Source organism: Neovison vison, chromosome 8 (assembly GCF_020171115.1).
Source record: "Neovison vison isolate M4711 chromosome 8, ASM_NN_V1, whole genome shotgun sequence".
NCBI classification, from domain to species: Eukaryota; Metazoa; Chordata; class Mammalia; order Carnivora; family Mustelidae; genus Neogale; species Neogale vison.
The window spans coordinates 138,852,089-138,878,302 of NC_058098.1; positions in this window are offsets into that span (position 1 = coordinate 138,852,089).

A 26,214-nucleotide genomic window follows, 5' to 3' on the forward strand; every position below is an offset into this window, starting at 1 on the left:
GGGAAAACTGGCTACATGTTTTGAATTTATGTAGAGGTCAAAAATACCAAAACTCTCTACCTTCCATCCTCCAGCCCCTCAGAGTCCCTCGTCAACCTGTTCATTCCAAATGCACAGCCAGCATGTGCCAAGGCAAATATGAGCTCTGGATCAGCACTGAACTGGCGGGCCCTCCTTCGGCCAGTGTTGATAAGGTTATACAGCTGTGCTCTCCCAGCGCATTGGGCACTGTGGTGAGTGAAGCCCGGAGTTGGTATTTAGACAAATTGAGCCATGTTTTCTGCACTTTCTGTGCCATATGCCCCTGTGAGAGTGGGGTAATGAATGCATGTGCAGAGCAGAACTAGGACAGCCACAAAAATATTATTTCCAAACCGGCAAAACCGCAAACACACGAAAGGCCAACATTTCTACAGTAAATGTATGCCCCCCCAGCTAAACTATAATAAGAATAGCCATTATTCTCAGTATCACAGGGATTCCTCATTTGTTTTGCATTTCTAGAAACAAGGAGTCCTTGTGAAGTACTTTTTCACATAAATGTAACTTTCCATTCCAGATATCATGGTGATCTTTCAAAGTAACGTATCGTCATCTCTGTCTCACTCTCGGAAGGGATAAAGCTAGCGGGGTTTACTGACTGTACTGGAGTGAACAGTGTTCCCCTAAATTTGTGTCTGCCCAGAACTCGCAGTGTGGTTCTTTTAGTCCACTCAGGCTGCTGTCACAAAATACCACAGACTGAGTGGAGTAAAGTAGAGATTTATTTTCTTTTGGTTCTGGAGGCTGAAGCCCAAGATCAAGGTGCCAGCCTGGTCAGACTCTGTGCGTGCTCTGTTCCTGGCTTGCAGACAGCCCCTTCCTCAATGTGTCCTCACATGGTGCAAAGAGAGAGCAAGTTCCCATATCCCATCCTCTTCTGTTAAGGACTTGGGTCCTATCGGATTAGGACCCTATTCTTAAGACCGAATTTAACTTTAATTACTTTCTAAAGGCCTGATCTCCAAATATAGTCAGTCATGCAGGTGGTTTTGGCTTCAAAATTTGAATTTTGGGAGGACGTATTTTAGTTCATAGCAATGGTCTTATTTGGAATTGGTGTCTTTGCACCAATTTTAACTTTTAACTAATTACATCTAGTCAAAATGAGGTTGTCCTGGATTAGAGTGGGCCTTACTAATGACTGGTATCCTTATAAGAAGTGAAAACATAGGGAGAAGCGAATGCCACCTGGAGATGGAGTCAAAGATAGAAAGGATGGCCCTATAAGCCAGGGGACACCAGGATTCTGGCAGCCATCAGATGGTAGAAGAGGCATGGAACACCCTCTCCCTCTGGGTTCCCAAGAAGGAACCAACTCTGCCTACACACTGATTTCAGACTTCTGGCCACCAGGACCGTGAAAGGATAGATTTCCATTGTTCAAAGCCACCCATTTTGTGGTAACTTATTGTGGTGGCCCTGGGGAATTAGCATGGTGACTACGTCACCACTGTGATGCCCTACTATTCAACATGGCGGCCTATTCAACATGGCGACCTAGTATAAGGTGTTTGCTGGGCACTTTCTATGCTGTCACATAGTAGACACCCACAAGTAAGTGTTACTCAAGAAGATAGGGTCTTACTCTCAGTTTCCATCGTCCACACTGCTCTATGCATAGAAGGCCACTCACCGAGCACGGGTGGTTGGTAGAGTAAGTGGGCAGGATGCGGAGCAGCTCCTGCACACAGTACAGCTTCGCCTTCATTTCATAGAGTCAAGTTGCTGGTATTCTTTCTCCTAATTCCCTCCTTTCCTTCCCAGTGAGATACTACTTATTTTTTTGAGCCCTTTAGGGGTTTATAATGCATTTTTGCATGATCACATTAGAGCTCCATGATGTCCTTGGACAGGAAGACAGGTAGGGGTGTTACCCTCATTTTAGAGATGAGAAAACTGAGCTTCACAAATGGCCTTCTCTGATGAAGGTCACTTGGCTCATTATGACATTGCTGAGAGCGGCCTTAGACACCACGCTCATTTTTAAAGCTGCCTTCACAGGAGTGTTCCGTGTGGAATCAGAGGAGATGGGCTCTGATTGTGGCTGCACCAGATTTATCTGGGGAGGCTGGAGCTCCTACTTCCTGTTGGATAGCATACCCCGCTGGTATTAATGTGTCAGTATATTCAAAACTCATCCGTGCCTCTAAGAAACGGTGAGTGAGTCCACATTGCGTGCTAACTTTCGGCTTAGGCACTGGAACTCTAACTGTGAGAAGGACACAGAGTCTGCTCTCGTGGTGGCACTTCTGGATCATGAGGAAGACAAGCAGTTACTGAGACGTAAGATGAAGGAACACTGCACCCATGGATGGTCCCAGCACAGACTGCGAACCAAGCCTGGAGAGGTGGAGGGAAGGCCTCCCAGAGAAGCCCCGGTCCAGAGCCGGGTAGACGAAGAGCAGCCAGGAGGCAGCAGCGGGACGCCGGTGCGGCCAGAGCGGCCAGAGGTGCGTGCTGCTCGAAAATAAGGAAGGAGGGAGAGAAGGAAGGAAGACCATGTGCCTAAAAGTTTGACTTTGAACCTGGGCTGGGAGTGTAGTGAGAGGGAAGCTTATTAGGAAGCAGGGGCCAAAGTCAGGAACAGCCTGGGGCCCTCTTCATGGATCCTCAGGTGCGTGGCAGGAGGGGAGGCGTCCACGGGTTTCCTGCAGGGGCGTCAGCTCAGACGATTCTGAGAAGCCTCGTTCTCACCCCTGGTGGCATCTGGATTGTGCTGGGATAGAGGCAGAGCCCAGTCGGTTGGCCGGCCGCACAGGGATTCCAGCAGCCCGGCTGGGGGAAGATCTGCGCAGGAAGCAGGCAGCGCAGGGCGGCTGTTTGGATAAAGGCCGGGAGGAGGGAGGAGGGAGCGTCAAGGGCGATTTCTTTTTCAGGCAGAGGAAGCAGCACAGAGACACACTTTTCAATAAATTATGTTTTAGTAACCACAGGAGCAAAGTGAAGAGGAATTAGTGGTGAAGTGAGAATTCGATTCTGCTGGGTTTTCATGAAGCCGGGAGTTGATATTTGAATCCTGTTTCCCCCGTTCATTTCTTTACTTGTCTCGTCCATGCAGCCGCATTTCTGATGGTTCCGTGGGGACGTTTCTTTGGGGGATTTTATTTGGAATGACCATTAAAGTAGCTCCCTTATATGTAGTAATTGTTTATATATTTCTATTAGGTGAATTTTCGCAGGTGTGTGTGGCATGACAGGGGCTGATTTGAACACCATCTGAACTGAGGAACATAGTGAAGACAGGCAGGATGGTGGGCAAGAATTTCCTGGGAAAAGGAGAGTCTTTCTGGGGAGGGATCTGAATGTCTTCTGGGACTTCCTGAAAATATTCGCTAGAAAACACACTAGGGGGAGAAAAACCCCCGACAACAAGAAAGACTTGAGCATCTGTGTGCAAGAGGGTCAGTGCGCTCAGGTCACGGGAAAAAGACACGGGGCTTGCAGGGGAAAGGCTTTGGTTTGAGCTTCCTTCCATCATGGTCTCATCTTGTCCGAGCCATGGAATGTCTCTGAACTCTGTTTGTACAGCTGTAACATGGAGATAATGACTTTAGTATTGCACTTTTTAAATTGTGTATAATCTGGTGCCGAGCACATCAGTGCCACAAAATACTAACTCCTAATATGACGACTTCCCTACGTATCTAGATGCTGGTTCCATCTCCTCTCTGCGAGAGCAGGACCCCCTGTGTAATGACTTACTGCATGCCTCCTAGCATTCACAAAGCAAACAAACAGAGCAGAGCTCTTCCGTAGGGGTGGAAACTTCCCCTACTTAACCCAAGCCAAAAAAATAGATTTATTTTGGAAAGTTCCTTTAAAAATTCATCAGGCTATTGTTTCTGGGGTTGGAGTTTGATTTGGTTTGAATTATGGCAGTACAAAATAAATACTGTAAATAAATAACAGAGATACCCTTTAATTTTAGAGCCGAGGAATCTAAGTGTGCTCTGTGCTAGGTTTATAAACGTGCAGCCAGTTTCCATGGAGAGTTCCTGAAAACCAGGACTCTTGTAATTGCCCCTGCGTGAAGCCCAGGCCGGGCAGGAGGAGATGTGCAGTCAAAACCTGGCTGATCCGTGGTCAAAGCTCGAGCCATTGCAAGTCTTCAAGTCCAAGTGTCACGGTGCCTTTTCAGGAATCTTAAAAATCCCCCATCGGTCAGGGCCTTAGCAATTGTCAGATATGGACCCCTTGAAGATATGGTTAAGCTTCCACTGCGAATTACTGGCAGAACCTGGAGTGCTGACGTTTGCTCATATAGCACTCTGCAGTTGACACAGGGTTCTCGTTTACAAGATCTCCCGGGAACTTCAGGGAGGTGGAATTACCTGCCCATAGGATTATAGGCTCTCACTGCAGAAGACACGTGGGAGGCACCCTCATACATTCCCTTAGTTCATCTGCTTGAAATTGTTCCCATTCTATGGACAGGAGAATAGAGGCACACAGCGTGGAAGTGATTTGCCTGCCTCGCATGCTGGGCTGTGACACCAGGATGAGATTTGAAAACGTCTCTCTAATTGCAAACCAGTCATTATTTCATTATAACATTCTAGTAAATTGCAAATAGAGTAAGTTGTCATTTGTTTACTTATTTCCATTTTCCCTCGTCTTTGGGGAAAAAAAAAAGAACGAAGAAGAAGAAAGAGGAGAGCAAAACATGGAAGCAGGGATATACGTGGAAAATCTATGATAATTCATTGAGGAAGAAAATCGCCATATGGCCAAGAGGAGAGGGTAAATCTAACATCCCACTGGTGGCTTTTCCTCCTCTGTTTCTGGAAGACAATTTGCTTTCATTTCTGAACTGGCTACTTTGAGGATTTGCAACCCCCTCTTTTGGAATGACCCATTTACCCCCTCGGGAAGGGAAAGAGTAGGGACTAGAGGTAGTGCTGGTGGTCCGAGCTGGGATGAAGTCCAGCATCCAGCGTCCTTTGATTTCTTCCACCAGCGTACAGGTAGGTGGTGGGGACGGTGGGTGATGAAGTGACTCCCATGCCCTGGGAGTGAGACCCTTGAGATGATTGTTCAGTCCAAAGCTCCTGGGGCTGCCTGGCACCAGGCCCAGCTTAACAACACACGGCGCTGTGCAAAGCTGATGGGTCCCTTGCACGAGACTGAGGCTGAAGGTGGGAGGTCCCAGCTGTGCTCCAGGAGAGCCCAAGGGCAAGGCTGGCGCGGGGTAGCACAGAATTCAGCTGATAGGTGTCTGGACAAGATCCAGACCAAGGTAGCGAGGGAGGGTGACTTCCTTTGCCAGGAGGGTCTGCAGTCACCAGACTCTTGTGTGTGAAGCTGGTTCCTTAAAGTGATGTGCATAGGAAAGCACAGTGAGCTGTAGTATGGAAGGAAACATCTTGTTTACAAATGTCAGGCCGTAATTAGCATATTTTAAAGAGAGGGACTACAACTGCTGGCTTTTGTTAGTTGAAAACCTCAGCGCTTTCTTGTGGTTCTGCTTGAAGAGGCCGGGTAGACATGGAGGCTCGGAACCCAGTTCATAAATAGTTGATTTCATATTTTAAAATCTTGCACTAAAACTGTCACCCCCTCTCATGGATCACAGATGGTGAAGAACTAATTTGTTACTGTTTGATAACTGCTTTTATGTATCAAAGCTCTTATTTACTGCTCTGTGGGGGAAATGACAGACTAGGAGCGATTGTGTGTTTCTCTCCCGGTTCTCTTCAACCGCAAAGCTTCTTGTTTTCTCCTTAACATGTTTCTTATTTGAAATACAAAATTGTGAATCTTTTGCATATGCTGGCTTGATTGAACCCACTTTTGGAGGGGATTTGAAGATGCCTCTCCCAGCACAGACCCGAGGCCTCCTTTCTTGATCACTTTCCGTGTCCCAGTGCTGCATAATAACGTGCAGACCGGCTGAACGGTCTCCACTCCCCTCTCAAGTCACAAAATGTTTCTAATTAGAGATGCAAATTGGGGCTTTGCTTTTGAAAACTGTCAGGGAAATGTATGAAAGTACAAGAACAGTTATGAGGTGGATCCTGATCAGATGCTCCTCGTACCCAAGCAAGCCCTTTTTTTCATAACTACTTGTTTCGTCCGTTTGTTCGTTCAGTCATTCATTTCATATTTAATTCACTTTTTCATTCAGCCAGTTGAATTATTTCCGTTGTGGTCCGACTTTCTGGCTAGGGGAGAGTTCAGCTGTAGGTGGGCACAGCGGAGGCTGATGGTATGTGCTCGGCACCCCTAACCCCTGCCTGACCCAGGAGTGCCCTGAGCCTAACACAGATTGTCTAGAAGAAGAGTCAGCAATTGATTAGTTCGGGTTGGCAAACTGAAGCACATCAGCAAAGAATGATTCGTATATTTTCAAAATGTTGGCGAAAAAACAAAAGATTTTCTTGTACAAATTATATGAAATTCAATTTTCAGTTTTGGTGGAAGTTTGTGACGTCCACTTGCTGACAGACCAGTTTGGGACGCTTCCTCACCACAGTGGCACAGCTGAGTTGTGATAGCCTCTGTGACCCACAAAGCTTGAAATGTGTATTACCTGGCTTTCTCAGAAGAAGTATACGAACGCCTGAGCTAGCTCATTCCCTGATTTCTTTGATCCCATAGGAAAGAGTTCAAATCACACCCATGGTTGTGATTCAGACACGTGTAAGCCGTTCTGATAAAATTGTGTGTGTGTGTGCGTGTGTGTGTGTGTGTGTGTGTGCATGCGTACACCTGGGTTGGAGGCTGGGGGTGTGGAATGCCAGAAGTAGTGTTGGTATGATAGGTTTTAATCAATAGTAGAGACTTTGTAAGGGGAAAAAAATGAAAGAAGAGGGAAAAAGCAGAGATTTATGAGTCTGAGGTAATCCTTGAACTCAAATTCACCCATCCTCCCCACCCTACTTCTCCCAAATATGGGAAGACGTTCAAGTATTAGAACCGAAGTAATTGTATCCTGGAATTTGCAGCTCTTCCACTATAAGGCCCAGATGCTCAACCTCCATCCATTAAAAGAAGATCTTTCCTAATGACAGATAGACAGCCAAGTCCCTGGGCCCAGGGGGCATAGAGAGGAGGGGAACCGTGAGCGGCTTAAGAGCCTGGTGAGGGACAGGTGGCTGCAGCATGGACAAAAGTGACCGCCAGTGTCTATTAATCAGAAAAGTTAGGGGCCACATCTTGAAGTTGCATTACCTACACCAAGGATGGCAGACTGATCGAATTCAGGGCAGAGTCCATCTTTGTGTTCATTCATCGGACAGTTGCTGTATCCAAGGCTGCAGGCATCAGAGATAACAGGAGGTGCCTGTTCCAAGGAGGCACCCATGGCATATTCCTTCCTCTAAATGCAAAAGGAAAAAAAAAGAAAAAAATGTAATCCAATAAATAAGCATAGAGAAAGGGCCCTGCGTGCCGTTGAGCCTCATCCTTTGTCGCTCTCCTATTCTCTGAGCACCATGGTTCTGCCCACAGTTGCCTCCGGCCTCAGGAACTTGCAGATTCTGTTCTCTCTTTGTGCACAGATATTCTCTCTCCACACCAATTACATCTGTTCTTTTTCTTCTGATTTTATATCAAATGTAACTTCATCTGAGAAGACTTCACAACTCTTCAGATTAAAGTCTTTGTCTTTTTTGTTTTCATTAACTTCATTTTTTCTTCTTTTCTCTGATAACAGCGCTTATTGAAGTTTGCAATTATATTTGTATTAGTGTTATTATTTATTTAATATTCTCATATTAGCTCTAAGATCCCTGAAAGCAAAAACAATGACTGTTGTTTCTGTCATCATATCCCAGGTGCTCAGGAGGGGCTCAGATGCAGTAGTGAATTCCATTTTCTGAAGGAATGAAACCTGCCTACCCTCTGAGCCTTTCTGTGTTTTAGGCACCATGTTAAATGCTGTCCACATCATACTACATGCAGTGCTCCCCTGTAAAGAATTAATCTCATTTTACAGAAGGAGAAGACAAGGATATTTCTGAGGATTTGGCAGAGTTCTGACAGATAGACCCCATTTCTATCTGACTCCAAATCTCCCACGACTATTTCACAGTTAAGGGAATCGTGTGTAATGCATCGTGATTCAAATCAATTCCCATGGGAAGGAAAAGTGCCACGGAAAATATTTTATTCTATACACAAAACAGGTTTCCTCAGCATGTTTTATCAACATAATCATTGTCACATTATCATCATTAAGACATGAAAGAGAGACAGACAATTGAGCAGTTCTCCTTCCCTTTTCCTATCACGCAGGGAGCAGACAGGACAGGGAATTGTAAGCTGTGTTTTGCTCTACTTTTAATCATGTTTCCTTTCTCGAATAATCACAAGGTGCTGGAGTGTTAGGAAGAGTTAGGGGAGCGCCAGTGGCCCCCCTGATGTGTTCTACAGAAGTGGGAGGGGACTTCTCGGGCCTCCAGCCCCCTGGTTGACTGAGAGGCACAGAACAAATGTCCTCCTACAGTGTTTGTTCCCAGGATCCTTCCCATCTCCCTTATTTTAGGAAAATCTTTGATTTTTTTCTTTGAGAATGAATTTCTCACTTTAAGCTTCATTGTGCTGTAGATTGAAGTTTGAGATTTTAAATACATTTTCATAGAAATAATTTAAGCTCCACCCCCACTGCCCCCCGACACACACATGCTTATTACGTTGCCCCAGGTTAGATTTTGGAGCACTGAACATATGAAATCAAGAAGTGGATTTTCCATGCTGCTCTTTGGAAAACGCTCATGCCTCATAAATACTGGGATGTGGGCTTCTCGCACAGTCCATGCATGCCTGGGGTCACATGCCTCTTAGCCTGCATTTCTGCATTACTCTGGCATGGTGAAATTTTGGGGGGTGAAATAGCCACGTGAAAGTGTTGGCAAAAGATGCATGTGAAGAAGATTGAAACTTCAGATTGTTCTTAACCTTCCTTAGAAGAGAAGGTCAAGGAGCTGATGATGCCAGTGACGATGATTAACGCAACAGGCCTTTAGGATGCATCTTAAATTTGGCAAAGACCCCTCACAGTTACTTTTGTCCTGAAATTGTCATACTCTTCTTTTTAGTATTATCACCTCACCACGCAAATGAAGAAATGGAGTTACAGAAGGCTTATGGGAAATTGCACACGTGATATAAGAAATGAATAACAGCCAGGGAAACTGCTTTACTGTTCTAAGGAATACAGGGACATGTTACCTGAACTCTCTCTACTTATGTCCTCTAATTCCTAAAGAACACAGTAATATAGGAGAAAAATCTACAGAAGAAATGTCTTAGTGAAAGATTAAAATCTTGGCCTAAACTCACATTGATGTAAAAATAAGATGACTACATACTCACCTGGAAGAGTCCCAGTTTCCACAGGTGTCCCCGCATAATTGTTCGTTCCTCCCACCTTAACACTCTCAGTGTCCCAGTGTGAGTAATAGGCCATGGGGCTTGTGGACAGTAAACCACATGACTCTCCCCCACCCCACCCAGATAGAAGGGACTGAGCAAGCTTGGTTGAGGAGGGAGAGGAAAGAAAAGGAGAGGTGATCAGGCATACCTGAATAGGAGGGAGAAGGACTGGTCACCTTCTCCTTAGGCTTTCTTAGGCCTCATTCTGAACTTGTATAAGAATAAGACACATTCTTGATGAAGTCCCAAAAAGTTCATTTTCGCTTTTGTTTCCTCTGCCTTTGGAGACGTGTCTTGAAAGAAGTTGCTGTGGCTGATGTCGAAGAGGTTACTGCTTATGTTCTTCTCTAGGATTTTGATGGATTCCTGTCTCACATTGAGGTCTTTCATCCATTTTGAGTTTATCTTTGTGTATGATGGGAGGGAATAGTCCAGTTTCATTCCTCTATTAGTCGCTGTCTAATATTTTCAGCTCTACTTATGAAAAGCTTCTGCACAGAAAAGGAAACAGTCAACAAAACTAAGAGGCAGCCCATTTCATATGAGAGAAGATATTCACAAATGACACCACAGATAAAGGGCTGATATCCATGATCTATAAAGAACTTCTCAAACTCAACACTCAAAATACAAATAACCCAGTCAAAAAATGTACAGAAGACATGAACAGACACTTCTCCAAAGAAGACATACAAATGGCTAACAGACACATGAATAAATGCTCAATAGCACTAGCCATCAGGGAAATACACTGAGATACTACCCTACAGCAGTTAGAATGGCAAAAATTAATAAAACAGGAAACAACAAATGGTAGCAAAGATGTGGAGAAAGGGGAACCCTCTTACACTCTTAATGGGAATGCAAGCTGGTATAGCCACTCCGGAAAACAGTGTGGAGTTTCCTCAAGATGTTAAAAATAGAGTTACCCCATGACCCAGCAATTACACTACTGGGCATTTATCCCAAAGATACAGGTGTCATGAAAAGAAAGGGCACTTGCACCCCGATGTTCATAGCAGCAGTGTCCACAATAATCAAACTGTAGAAGGAGTTGAGATGCCCTTCAACAGATGAATGGATAAAGAAATGTGGTCCATATGTACAAAGGAATATTACTCACCCATCAGAAAGGATGAGTACCCACCATTTGCATCAACATGGATGGAACTGGAGGGGATCATGCTAAGTGAAAAAAGTCAGGTAGAGAAAGACAATTATCATATGGTCGCAGTCACATGTGGAACATAAGGAATAGCGCTGAGGACCACAGGGAAAGGGAGGGAAAACTGAATGGGAAGAAATCAGAGAGGAAGACAAACCATGAGGGATTCTGGACTCTGGGAGACACACTGAGGTTACAGAAGGGAGGGGGCATTCGGGGGAATGGGATAGCTGGGTGGCAGGTATTAAGGAGGGCACGTGATATGATGAGCATTGGGTGTTATATGCAACTAATGAATCATTGAACACTACATTAAAAAAAAGAACAAGACACATTTCACAGTGGTCACTGAAATCATAAGGATGTCTCCTTCTCCCACCTGCTTGTGTTCCTTCCTTCCTTCCTGAATAGTATCATTACTTTTTCTCAGTCTCCTGGTGGTATGATTGACAATTAGAACTGTAAGATATTTAAAGTGCATGTTGTGGTGAGGTCCAGACATGCTGTGAAAGGGCCCTCCCATGTAGTTAGTGGACACATCTGTCACCTCACATACTTATCTTTTTGGTTTTTTGGAGAGAATATTTAAGTCCTACTTTCTCAGCAAATTCCTTATCATTAGCTATAGGCACCTTGTTAAAAATACACTAGGTCCTTAGATCCTACTCACCTTATAGCTGAAACTTTGTACCCTTGTATGAAACTCTCTCTGCCCCTGTCCACACACCCCCACATGCCTGGAAACCACTTTTCTACTCTGTTTCTCTGAGGTGGTTTTTGTTTTTTTTTGTCTCCTTTTTTAGATTCCGCTTGTAAGTTAAACCATGCAGCCTTTGTCTTTCTGTGGCTTATTTCACTTAGTTTAATACCCTCAAGTTCTTATCCAGTTTGTTGCTGGCCTTTCCTTCTTTCTCATGGTTGAGTAACATTCCATGGTCTATGCAATAGGAGAGGTCTTTCTTTCTTTTTTTTCCCAACTTTTATTTGTTTATTTTTTAATAATTTATTTATTTGAAAGAGAGAGAGAGAGAACAAAAGCAGGGGGCAGGGATAGAGGGAGAAGCAGGATTCCTGCTGAGCAGGGAACCCGATGCAGGACTTAATCCTTAGGACCCTGGTATCATGACCTGAGTCCAAGGCTTAACTCTGAGCCACCCAGGCCCCCCCTTTGTTAAACTTTTAAACTTTTAAAATTTTAATTAAATATAACATACAGTGTTATATTAGTTTCGGGTGTATAATGTAGTGATTCAGTGATTCTATACATTGCTTAGTGCTCATCATGGTAAGTGTGCTCCCAATCCCCTTCATCCGTGCATCCCCTGGCACCCCTCCTCTGGCAACTACCAGTTTGTTCTCTGTATTTAAAAGTCTGTTTTTTATTTCTTTTTTTCTTTGTTTGTTTTACTTCTTAAATTCACATATGAGTGAAATTATACAGTATTTGTTTTTCTCTAACTTATTTCATATCTTCCAGACCCATCCATGTTGTGGCAAATGGCAAGGCTTCCTTCTTTTTTATGCCTGAGTAATATTCCAGATATGAATAATATGGCAGAACAACATTCCATTCTGTGTAGGTATGATAGATAGATGGATGGATGGATATAGATATATCTGTCTCACAGCTAATGATGCTACTCCCAAAACTGGTCTATTGTAAATAATGGTACAGTAAACATAGGGGTGCCTGCATCTTTTCAAATTAGTGTTTTTGTATTCTTTGGGTAAATACCCATTTGTGGAGTTACTGGATCATATGGCAATTCCATTTTCAAATTCTTGAGGACCCTCCATACTGTTTTCCACAATGGCTGCACCAGTTTGCATTCCCATCAGCCATGCATGAAGTTTCTTTCTTCTCCACATCCTTGCCAACACTTGTTGTTTCTTGTATTTTGGATTTTAGCCATTCTGACACATGTGAGGTGGTATTTCATTATGGCTTGAGTTGCCTGATGATTAGGGATGTCGATCATGTGTTCGTTGGCCATCTCTTTGTCTTCTTTGGGGAACTGTATTTTCATGTCTTATGACTCTTTTTTAATTGGATTGTTTGGATTTTTGTTTGTTTTTGTTTTTGGTTGAGTTGTAAAAGTTCTTTATATATTTTGGATACTAACCCTTTATTGGATATGTCATTGGCAAGTGTCTTCTCACATTCCGTTGGTTGTCTTTTAGGTTTGTTAGTTGTATCCTTTTTTGTGCATAAGGTTTTTATTTTGATGTAGTCTCAATGGTTTATTTTTTGTTTTGTTTCCTTTGCCTCCAGAGACATCTCTAGAAAAATGTTGCAAGGGCCAATGTCAGAGAATTACTGCCTGTGCTCTCTTCTAGGATTTTTATGGCTTCAGGTCTCCTATTTAGGTCTTTAGTCCATTTTGAGTTTATTTTTGTGCATGGTGTAGAAAGTGGTCCAGTTTCATTCTTTTGCATGTGACCGTCTGGCTTTCCCAGAACCATTTGTTGAAGAGCAGGGGAGACCTTCCTCCCCAGGACTTGAGGTTGCACAGCGTGACAAACTCATGACCCCTCACCTTGGTCCTCCTCTCACTTTCCCCATGGCTGTGCCCCCTACCTAGTTATGAGGTGTCCTGTTGGGCTTCCACACTTCTTGTCCACCTGCAACCATGGCCGATCACGCGTGTAAGGAAGCACGTTCTTCCTGTCTGAGCCATGGTCTCTTCCCTAATTCATGCTCATGCCGTCCCTGAGGTCCTGGAGACACTCTCCCTTCAGCATCACTTCTTGACGAGGAACCCCAGTCAGCACCCAGTGAAGTGTCCAGCCCTGGCTGCCTCCAGGCAAGGCTGGACTCCTCACCCTCTCCTAAGAAGGGCCCTACATGCAGCTCTTCCCCTTCTGGAATCCCCTACCCCCTTTTCCTGCTTTCCCAAGACTCAGCACCCTGATCTCAAGGATCCTATCAAGCCCTGTTCCACATCTTTGCAGCTTTGCATGTGTAGCTCACACACACATGCGTGTGCATGCTGGTGTGTGTGTGGAGGGGATGGGGCAGAGAATGGAAACCTCAGATAAAGGACCCTTTCTAAAGTCATGCTCTTACCCTCATATGTTTCTGTTTGGGGGATAAAAGTGACAGCATGTTTAACATAGGATGGCAAGAGAAAGACTCATTTTATACATTCTTCCTCACACATTCCTCTTAGGAGGTATTAATATGGATATTTCGCGCCTAGAAAGAATAAACAGCACCTTCCTAAAGTGCCATTGGTCCGTGCAACTGCGGTGCATGGAGGTCTTAAATACATGGCGGTATAGAAAGAGATTTCTGTATGTTCCTTGAAGATGTTTATATTCTAACATGGGAAACAGATGTGAGAATAAAAGAGAAGGGATGTGTTTCCACAAGGCTAAAAGTATGTGAGAAGTGTTTAAAATGGTCACAAAACTGCTCTTGTAATCCTTGATAGAGGACTCTGGGCCCATACTTTTCCTTGGTACACTTTATATTTTACTCTGGGAAACATATTGATTTGAGTTTCCAAATGTTTGTGCCCTGACCAAGGTCCTGCCTCTGAGTGGGACACCGTTATGGCTTCTGGGTTTGCTGGTGCTGTGCTCGCTGGCAGGGGTTTTATGACTCTGAAGCTATCAGTTTCCATTTAAGTGGAGGACTTAGAGAATGCCAGCCAAAGCATTATTTGCCAGAATTTTAACATTTTATACAAATAAGGTCTGAATTTCTGCTTAGAAACAGGAAAAGGGTCATTTAAACAGTTTAAATATTATTAACTTGCATTGAAAAAGAGAAGGAAAAAAAAAAACCCACTGAAGTTATAATGGCATCCACAGCTAACTGGATAGATTTATTGAAGTTTTTGTTCCATGTTAGAAATATATCTACAGATGCCCCATGGTAAAATTAGGTAGGCTTATGGCACTTAGAAAACTGAAATCTAGAAACACATGGAATGAGTAAGATGATATTTCCAGCAATCAATGCATTCTATAAAATGATTGAAGAGAGCTTCTTCTACATAACAATTTTGGACTTACGGTCCAGTTCTGTGTTTCTTACCCTTAATTAGAGTGAAGGCCAAATCCCATTATGACAAACGGTAATAGGTAATCAAAATTCTTGAGTTAGACCTAGAAATCTGTTATGTTAATGTGCCTTGATCTAAATGTGACTAGGACTTGGAAATCTTTTTGTTATACTGAAAATTCTGGCTGTAAAGATATTTGGCTGATGTATTCAGTTCTTCCCATTCCTAGAGCAGGAAAAATCCTAGAATATAAAAATTTCAGATTATTTGGTGAGGCTGGCCAGACTGCAGATTGGTCCCAGGTCCAGGCGGGGGTACTCCTGGCGCAGGGAATGTTGCTTTCATGTCCGTTTGTTGCGGATCTGGTAGCAGAGGTGAAAGAAACTGGACCCAGGGGGTGGATGTGGCCCCAGGGCTCCCTCTGCTTCGCACAGAGTGGGGACTCAAGTCTGCTGGTCTTCCAGTAAGATTCTGTCAAGTCACCTGACCTGGGGGCTCCTGAACTTCTTCCAGGCTGGACGGGAGCCATTTCAGCTCTCCGGGGGACACCCATGATCATATAGAGTTCTTCCCGACTCATCGTTTCATAAAATCATGCATGTCTACTCAAGCTTTCAGTGTGGGGGCAGCTAAAAACGCAGCTGCTAAGATAGTCGTCTGAAATAAAAGATGATGCTGACACCTGTGACTGAGAACACACTTCTTTTCTGAAGGGTAAGGTGTCAGAGGCTTGGAAAAAAGAACAGGCCAGACTTATGGAGCCTGATAATGTCTTTCTTTTCAATGATGGACGACCCAATTCCTTGGGGCAAGCTCAGAGAAAACAAATAAACAGACATGAATAAGGTAATTTCCCTCAATGTGAGATTTGGTATATGCGCCCTATGTGGAAAAAAGATCAACTTGACCCTTCGTCTACTAGAGGACGAACAAAACAATGCATTCCTGTGGGACTTTGTGCTCCGAGAAATCTTTCCACGTGTGTCAGAAGGGAAGAAATCTTCCATACATGTGCTACGGGACAATCTGTTCTTTGAACTTGGCCAAGTGTTGTCTAGGTTCTTGGAGCCTCACTCTGGGGGTTTTGTTCCCATATCTCATTCTTGCTTGAAAGTCTTATGGGAAATTACTGGGATCCTTGAACTGTTTGTTTGTTTGTTTTTGTAGGTCATACTAACAGTTCTGTCTGAGAATCCCGAGAGGAGGTCATGAGAGCTTTTCCAGTGTGAGGAAGATTATCTGCAATTTGGAAATATGCAAATGAGATTATTAGGTGCTTTCTCCATGCGGTGCTGGGTTAGCACCTTTGACTGACTTCCTGGAGACTGGGCTGTTTACAGCTCTGTGTGTAGAGAATAATGTGTAGGTTTTTTATCTGGTAGAAGTGCAAATAGTTTCTGTCCAGTGAGGGGGAAATAGCCACAGAGATTTGGTATGTGGACCCCTAGTTTGTTAACCAGTTACGTACGTCATTGAGCAGTCTTCTTCTAACGTTCCTTTATTAAATCACACATAAACGTACATCTCCTCAAATTCCCATTGGGACCGGCATTAACATCTTAGTGGCTTCCTCACTAATTAATGAGCTGAATAAATCTTTGGCATGTGTTTTCATTTGTATGAGAGTTGTGTTTTCTTCAACCTTTTGAAAATTAGAATATAGCCAAGAAATAGTAGGGGGTAGGGGCCTAGGAACTTCTCTGAAAACGTGGGCACAGTTCCTCGAAGAGCATGCTGTTTCTGTCCCTACTCCACACTCCCTTGGAGCTTTTCTGAGAAGGATTCTGTTACTTCCACTCTTCCCCAGAAAATGTCCAAAAAATGTCTGAATAAAGCTCAGACTCCAAAGAACAGTGAGACAAAGCAAACAGGAGTTCGGTGGCTACTCCCTGACGTTGAAACTCTAACAACGGGATATGAGAGCCCTGATCAGAAGCAGGTGCTGCTTGTGACCTTGAAAAACTGTGACTAGAATCCTGTCACCCCACCCTGAGGTCCTCCCTGTACCCTGTCTCCATACCCATCCCATCAGCCCTCAGCCTGGAATGACTGGTGTTTGCCACATTCTCCTAATGTTGCTCCTACAGCTGGGGCAACTTGTCCCTGGGAGCTGTGGCCTCACTGCCTGGGGACCATCTTTCTACCTTCCTTGTGCCTTGGCGCAGAAGACACTGCTTTGTCTCGGAGTGGTACAGGGCTGGCGAACACACCTTTTTCTGATGGTTATTTGTGATCATTTGCTCTTCTCACTTCACCGTTATCTACCAGACGTGCTCCATGGCTCGTTATGTGTCTGTGTCCTGCTTTTTCTTCTGCAGCGAGGCACGAGGTGGGAAGCCCAGCTGTGGATGGTGCCAGGTGCGACTCCTCTGAGACATCAGAATAGCACGTGATGGCTTCCAAGACTGGGGAAGTTGCTTCAGTGCTGAAACGTTCTGCTCCGCTCTTCCTCTCATTCAGGCTTCAAGTCCTTGAAACCATTTGCTTCTTTCTTGCTATGCCCCCTTGGCTTTAGCTTTGCTTTACAAAGAGGCTGAGTGAGGGTCTCATAAAATAATCAGGAGTTCTGGACTCCTGAGCCTGACCTGCCACCAGACCCCTGACTGTGCCCAGAGCAGCCCCCCACCCCATTTTGCACACATGCTCGCCCCATTCCGTGTGGTCTTGGCTTCAGTGGCTGGACATAAAGCTTCAGCTGCTGCTTCACAGCTTGGATTTTAAAGAGCCCATAAGGAGAGATTGAAACCCGAATGTCTAATGCTGCCTTCAGACACATCATCCATCACGCAAACAGTCTGTGTAGAGCATTAGTTGCTAGAAACCTGTCCCCAACATGCTTTTTAGATCTCACCCTCAACCGGAATGACCCACTCAGATGTACTAATCACCCAATCAGAGCGTGCAGATTTATACTGTTGGGCCAGAGCAAATCACAATAGTTTAAGTTTGAAACCTGCATTATGGGCAGTGAAATTACCCAAAACTGTGAGTCTGGGCTTGTAAAAATGATGGTCTGGAGAATCTGGGACATTTCCTGGGAAATATTTAATTACATATTTTTGAGTCTGGTAGAGAAATGGAGTTATTATGGACCAGACCCACTTGATAAAATTTTGACCTGCCTTAGACCAACCTGCACAGAAAACTGAATGGTGCCAAATCTTTTCAGAGGTAATACAGAGAGCAAACATTTTAAAAAAGTAATTAGTAGAAAGATAACCAGGTGGAGGGCTGGGGATTTCACTTCTAGTTTGAGCTTGACTTCCAACCAGCTGCGTGCCCTGGGTGAGGCTGTTGGACTTTCAAGGCCCTTGTTTAATATGTAAGGGTAAGGCAGTGAGACCAGTTCCCAGGGCTAGACCATAGGGGCCCCATGAACTTATCCCCCAGGGCAGAAGCTGCAGATGTCAGGTCCTTGCTCTTATGACCTCCTTGAAGCTTGGGCGCAGACTTAGGGTCTGCCAGGACACAAACCTGCCGCGGATGTGAACATTCAGCAATGCAGAGACCACAGAAAATCCGTGGTGTGGCAGTGGTGGCTGAGACCCAGCTGCTTCCTGGGAGGTGGCGCTACTAGCAGTTGGGGTGCACCTGGGTGCCAGATGTTGGAGTCACTGCCGGGCGGCAGCCAAGGGCTGACTCTGGCAGATCAGCTCTGTGGTGTGATTTGGGGGCACCATTCTTGGTGACCTGCCCGGAAGTCTGCTGTCCATGTCCCCACGGTGATTTTTGCAAGTTCATCTGCAGCATTAGTCCCTTTATGCTTAACACGGCCAGACTCGGTCTTTGGGCTTGCAGCTAAGTACTGTTGATTGCCACGGTTATCATTGGACAAAACACGCGGTCGCCTTATTACGACCTTTCCCAGTTACCAACACTATTTTACATCATAGCATTGCTCTGTGTTTAAATTCCTGTCTCCTCCACTGACCATTGCATCTTCAAGAGGAGAAATGATACCTCATCTCCACAGCCCTAGAACTTAGTGCTCTGTGTTACCTGGGATTAAACTGAGTTCCATCACAGGAATATGAGCCAAGTGTAAGATGTTCAAAGGAGCTGCTTATGGATCCAGGAAAAGCCTATGAGAAGAGGATCATGTAGGTGGAGCCCTAAAATAATAAATATACGTCAAGTAGGCGAATCCGAAGGGGCATTCCAATACAGAGAAGAAGGAGTGTAAAGATGCAGAATGGGACATTCAGGGGTTAATCTGATACCCGTGGCCTACGTCGGAGTGTTTTCCCCACACAAACCCAGCGCTAGCATTGTAGTGCCCCCGGTGAAACCAGCATAGGTCAGGAGAAGCTGATCAGCAAGACCACATCCATACCTCCGAGGAGCTTCCAAGCTTGCAAACCATAGCATTAGTGAACCACATACACCAACTGACTACGTTGATATCTAAAGGCAGAATTGGCACATAAAAGTGGGTGGGTCAGCGACAAACTGGCATCTGGTTTGTAAACCAGTCTTGCTAGCTTGGCTAATGGGAGACTGCAGAAAAAGATAAAACCTCTCTATTTTAATGACAGTACATTAAGCTTTCTAAACAGGGAGTCTCAGGAGCAGACCCAGGACAGAGGAGAACTTACTAATAAGGAAATGCCGTCATGTGGGAAATGACCTCCAGCTAGGTATTCCATTATGCATTGTTCCACTATTTGCCCAATATGCCTTTATTTTGAACTTTTATATTTGGCATGGCTACAGAGTAGGGTCTCTCAAAGGGGGTAGCATATGTGGATAGCAGGGCCAGAAGGGAACTTGGAGGTTTTCAGGGGAAAGCTCCCCTGAGGATGCCCGCATCCTGTGCTGGGCGAGAGAGAAGTTTCCAGGCTCTGGAGTAGAAAGAAAGCAAATTCAAAAACACACTTTTCCTTCCATAAACACTATGGACTGTTTGCCATCATGGATGCATGGGAGCAAGATGACAAAGGCCTGGCCCCTGGATTCCGGGGCCTTTCTGTAGAATGACAGACATATTTCAGAATCGCCTGACAAGTTCATCAGTAGATGCATCCCTGAGACACAGAAATCAGACTCATCATCTATGGGAAGAAGGACTGTGAGGCCGAGGAAACCCAAACTGACAGCTTCTCCACGGGCAGGGTCAAGGTGGGGTGGCTGCTGAGTTGGGCAGTGGCCACTGGTTAATGCCCAGGCTTCCACCTCTGTGTGTCACCCACCTCCTGGTCCTGAAGAGTCAGCCCGGAATCTCCTGGGGGTGTGATCACTCCCCACTCCCAGTCCCTTCCCAGAATCCTCTGGACTCTGTCTTCCCCTGCTGGGGGTCAGTTGCCAACAGGTTGCGGGCCATTGTGCATCTTTCAGAAAGAAGCTGGTAGAGACTGTCCTGACTGACAGCCAACCTCTGCCCCTTCCCCATTTTGGAGATCATTTGGGTTTTATGACTATTTCCAATATTTCTGTTGGATCAATGGTCCTTTAGAGGGAGGAGAGAGAAAGGGCTTGCTCAGCCTGTCCCCTCTTAGCCTGCTCTTCAGACTCAGGAGGCAGGTGCCATTATAAACTATTAGAAGCTCCATGCCAGGGCGGCAGAGCTCTAGAGACAGAGCTGGATTAGAGCCTGCGATCTCCCCCGCCGTGCGAGGCGGGCTGAGGCAAGGGGCTGTGGGCTGGGTGCTCCGATGGGAATGTGTAGCAGCACTTCTTAAATGTTGATGTTCTGTACCTCCAGAGTGGGGCTTGAGAGTCTGGCTTCCTAACAAGCTCCTCGGCAGTGCTGACGCATCTGTCTCCCTCATGACATGTTGGGTAGCAAGACCCGAGAGAGGCGCCAGGCCCTTTGCTCCAGAATTAACTTTGGGGAAGCTGACCTGGTTCCCTTGGAGGACTCCGTGTCTGGCCCGATCCTGTCCTTGGTGACGCTGCCTCCGCATCCCAGGTTCCTGGGCTCAGAGCTGCTCTGCTGACTTGGTGGGTGTTTGGAGATTTCACTTTTTCCCACATATCCTGCCAGGTCCAGCTCAAAGCTTCCCCTGCGCTTGGGGGTAGTGTCAGACACGTGCAAGCCGAGAAGTCATTTCGTGGGAAAGCCCTTTTAGCTGCGAGGTAACAGACTCAAATTAGAAGAGGAACATTTCAGTTGGAAACCAGAGAAGGTGGTTTTCCTCGGACCACTGAGTGATTTTCCTGGGCAGCAGCAGCTACTTGTTCCACTTAAAGAGTCAGCTCAGACGACCGCAGAGGTGTTGGTAGAGGGATAGATGAGGTGACCCAGTGGTTTCTTACAGCTCCAACTTGTTACCACGTGAAACTCGAACAGCTTTTCCACGTCTTAAACAGACCCACATAAAGCAAGTAGGAAGATTCCATCTATTATAAAATATGTCCGTTAATAGTGTATTGAAAATGTGTAGCTTGGGTCCCACTCTTCTGCAGTGAATGGGATTTGGACCCTCCGGTGGGAGAGAACTTGAAACCACAGGGGCAGATGATGCCGGGGAAGGAAGGTGGGTGGAGTGTGGCCCCCCAAAGGGGTCACTCCTCTTTCCAGGTCCCTACTCTCCAGATCCTCCACAGGGCCACAGAGGTGGGTGGGGGAGTGGAAGCAGAGAGGGTAATGGTTTCTTCATCTCCTCTTATGCTGCTTTGCGAAATGATGCTACCATATGTGCTGTTATATTTAAATAGCAGATGCAGAAAACTCACGGGGTGGAAAAACGAAGAAGCATGGTACCATTTGCAAACAGGTTTTCCAGGGAAAGCTCACTTCCTTGCAAGGTTTAGAATTTATCGCATCCATTTTTGTCTCTAATTACAGTGGTCTATACAGCAAGGAACAGTTCGTGGTTCCCTCTCTCTCTCTCTGTCTCATTCTGTCCCTGGCTAATGGATGGAGTGTGCAGCTTTGAAATAGGCTTATGTGAAATTGCTTTTCACACCATTAGGGAGCTGGGACGATGTCTTCAGCAGTGCAGCCACAAGCAAACACGAGCTGGAACGTTCTCATTTTAGAGAGGATGGCTGCAAAGATCTCCCTTTCCATTAGAGAAATGCCTGAGCAGGCAGAAGCCTTCATGTTCTCCTTAACAAGGTGAGGGAAGCACTCAAGGGGTCGGGGGGATGCACAGAACAGATGAAACTTGACAATAAGAGAAACCTCTTCCCTGCCCAACTGAGATACATGGATTTAATTGGGGAGGCCAGTGAGGTGTAGAAGAAGCAGAGGAGTGATAAATCTGGGCTCAAATCATGTTTCTACAACTTAGTAGGTGAGGGATTTGGGGCAAATACCTCAAGCTGATGGAGTTTCCATTTCTTGCTAAATATAGCAGGAAGGAGCGCCTGCCCCCCCCCCAGGTAATGGTCAGATGGCGATGTGACAATATCTGTAATGAATCTTGTTTGCCCTATACAAGCTAGTTGTTGTTATAATTAGTAAATATGCTTCATTAGCTCATTTCCTAGGGGGAAGAAGCACCACCAATTAATTATAAAGTCAATTACAAGTTTTAAATCCATAGTATAAAATGCTCATTCTGTAGTATTGATATTAATGCTCATTGTATAGTAGCTAGAGAAATAGTTTAAGATACTAATATATTACATAAAATGTCATCAAATCCGACATTGGTGGGAAAAAGTTTAGGTGGAGAATGAGAAATATTAGTCACACTTAATCATTTATATGTAACATAGGTGTTGAGTTAAAGCAAGGACAGCAGATGTATTTGTGATGATGAAGTTACTTTGATTCTGTGGGCATTTTAATGTTCATACCTAATTCATTAAAATAAAAATGACTTTAAATTATCATTAAGGAAGAGGTGTTATGGAGTAATGTAACAGAAACTCTCGCTTCCTCCTTGACCTTCAGCCTCTTGCTAATACCAAGGTGTGGGCGGGGCTTCAGGAAGGGCCAAGGATGACATGGTCATTGAGGACTGGAGTAGTATGCAATTTAAAAAAATAAAATTTACATAGAGTTAATGAGTATAGATTTTACCATATTCATTGGACACCTGTTACTATACTTATGCTATACATTACTGAAAAATTAATTTAAAAAGAAAAACTGAATGGTTTGTTTTTAGATTAAAAATAGATATACTCGTCCCACTGCCCATAGTGACCAATGTTTCAAAACTCACATGTTCTGGTACGGAACTCAAGTTTGATCTTTGGTTAGACCTACTCCCAAAGTCATTCCATCAGAACCCGGTATTTCAAAGAGATTAGGATATTCTTTGATTTCTCTTTGTGGAGACTGTTGTAATAATAATACATACCTCCCAAAGAATGACAGTACGGTATATGCAAGGACACTGAGGGTAGTATTGGAAATTAAAATATGTGACTGTAAATTCCCTTCTTCCCATATTTCCCCCTGTCCCTACCAGCAGGACCCTTATTAGAGAACGTGAGAGAGAAAGGCATTCGTCACAACTTAGCTGAGAGTCTCAAACTTCAGTTTTGATTTTCAGGAACCAACATTTGAAGGATTTAGCATCCAGTTTATCTCCAAATGCCTGGCTTTCATAGAACATGTACATAACCCCCATGCTCACGCCACATTCTATCCTAGGAAGGGGGCAGTTGGGTGGTTAGTTGTAGAACCTCCCTCAGTGTAGGAGAATGCAAAAGCAAGGGAATCTGAAGCTTGCTTTTACAGATTTCAGCCTTAGGACTCAGGGGCATCTCCACCCAGCCTGGCAGTGGAGCAGAACTCACAGAGACATCCACTGGGCAGGGGAGAGCATCGCTAATTTTCCAACATGTCCTAAGCCCTTATTCCTTGCCAGCGGAGATAAGAGCCAATGGAATGGTCTTGCTAGTTGTGACACAGACTACACGTGTTCCAAAGAAGAGCTTATGACTGGACAATGGACTTAGTAGGGGCTGCAAGGGGTCTAAAGGTTAATGAGCAAAGACTAACGGGGACTGGGCTCTGTTCAGAGGGACACCCAGCGGAGGGCACAGTCTGACCTGAACAAGACTATCTTCATCCAGATGTCACGTGAGGAGTGCCACCAGCCTAGGTTAAAGGCAGAAGCAAGGAAAGGGTGGAAAAAATCTGGATTTACTGACAGACTGAAAAAAAGAGACCAGAAGTGGTGAATTATCCTTGAATTGGTAAGGTTTACTTTCCTGCTATAGTTGAAATTGGAGCCCAAGATGGATATTAAGTTACACTGTAGAAGAATAAAGTCCTATGTTTCCTACCCAACTCTGTGATTTAAAAATATATACAGCCATAGAAAATGCTAGAAGAATTGTTGCAGATAATTTGTGCTGGAAGGAAAGATGTGCTGGATGGGAAAGAAACATCTGAGCTCATTCCAGGTCAGAAGTACTTTTAGGAGAAGGTTGAGCTAGATCTTGGAAATGGACAGTATCCAGATGGGGGCCCAGAAGTGCAGGAGTAAAGGGAGAGAAGGAGGAGACACATGTGGGGACATGAACAGATGGGCAACTTGGACGAGGACATTCACTGAGAAGTGGTCAGGAGAGGTGGCCGGACAAGCAAAGTGAGTAGGCAATGGTGTAGACTTGGGGGCTGAACAGTTGTCCTTGAGATGCATAGAAGTGCTGAGTAGTCAATAACAAAACAGTTTTTAAAAATACTGAGGCATGCTCAAAAGGAAGAAAAGAATATATTTTAACACCAAAACCTAAGAGAGAATGTAGAGCCTAAGCAGAGGATTTCCTCTGGCCCCGTGACTGTCCCTGGAGCTACTGATCAGGCCTAGGCCCTGGATGTTGACGGCTCCCACAGATGCTGTAGATCTTGATTTGGGCCAACTGGAGATGAGAAGCTAGAGCCCCTGTAAAAGAATAGGATCCAGAAATGATCAGCGCTTCCATGGAACATACTAGAAAGCCACATGTGGGGGCCTAGAGAAGCCAAAAGGAGGCTTACCACTTGCCTAGGACTCTGGATGGTAGTAAAATAGCTCTACTAAGGAATCAGTCTTGTGCTGTAAGCAGTGTGGCACCTAACACGGTTTGATAAAGGTACAGAGAAGTTACCGTAGAATCCAGGACAGGAGACTTCCAAGCCCTAGGTCAATAGCAAACCAACAGAAACCTCCATAGGAACACTGTAACTACCTATGGTTTCTGGGATACTCACAGAAACCCCAAACTATGCTGAAGAGAGCTTAAATGACAAGATCATACACCATTTGAGAAAATGAGCAACCGTGAGAGCCAGCCAAAACGACAAACAAGAAATTTTTGCCCTGAGACAGAAAACAAGATAATCTGAAAGAAACCATTAAATAAAATGTTAAAAGTGATTAAAATTGTAAGAAATAGAAATCATAGTGAAAGTATATGGATACCATGATAAGAAGTGAATTGGGGAGGGTATGTGCTTTGGTGAGTGCTGTGAAGTGTGTAAACCTGGCGATTCACAGACCTGTACCCCTGGGGATGAAAATATATTATATGTTTATAAAAAATAAAAAAATTTTTAAAAAAAGGTAAAAATAATAGGTGAAATATATGTATATGAAATATAAAAAAAAAAGGTATGAAATAAAAAATACAATGGCAAGGCAAAAAGTGAACAACATAAAAAACACAAGGGCACGGTACATACACATATAGAGTGAGTTCTCAAAGATGGCCTCGTGAAGGCCCAGGCTGCTACGCAGTGTAACTTCTTGTTACTTTGCCAACACATGTCATTGCTCTGGCTATGATCAATAAAGACCATCTCTCATGCATCTTGTCATATTTATGCACTACTTGAGGTCGTTGTAGGTTAATGTCTGCCTCCCCCTTCTCTTGGTGGTTGGAGGGATGTATTGAATTCGTACAGTCAGCCTTTCCATGGACCCCATGCGAAGTAGGAAAATAGAGCTGGGAATTTGAGGAAGTTCTTCACAAAGTTTTGTTGTTGGTCAGATACATTTCATGCAAAGGAAGAAAGACAATTTGGATGTGTATAAAGAACATCACCCTAGCACACCCAGGGGATTAGGCTTCTCAGACACACCTTTCACTTCTCTGGGTCTCGGGTGATTAATTTGTTCAATGCAGGCTGGCTGTGAGGAGGCAGGGTGTGGGCCCAGTTGTTCCCTGAAATCACTTCCTTATTTGCGATCCCTCGGGACGGGCCCAGAAGAACTGTGTGGATTTAGGGACCCTTCTCTTAATGTTTTGCTCTTCAAATCCTGTGGAAAGGAAAATTGGTCTATAGTAAGATCAAGCAAGAGAGACAGGGATTACTTCTGGAAGTTCCTTGAAAAGCTGCAGGTCCTCCAGTAGCTTCCCGGAACCTGGGCAACTGACTCTACGAATGTACCTTAACAGAGTCACCTCCAATCTCAGGCTCACCTTCTCAAGGCCTATGTCTGCCTGGCTCTTGGCTGTCTCCACATTCATCTGATTTCTGTACCTCTGGCTGCTCTTTCCGCCTTCCTCCTTGAGTCTGATGGGGAGCTGGAAGCTCACTTCCAAGGATTTCCACAAGTCTCTGACCTGGCCTCCTCCAGCATTTCACAGTGAGCCCCAGGGAGAGGTTCTGGAGCTGAACCCCAGGTTCCCACTTCCTTGAGGGGTGTCCAAAACAGCTCCAAGGGGTGGAGACAGAACTTGGAATTCTGTAGTCCAGACAGTCAGAACGTTCCTGTGACTATTCCAGGAAAA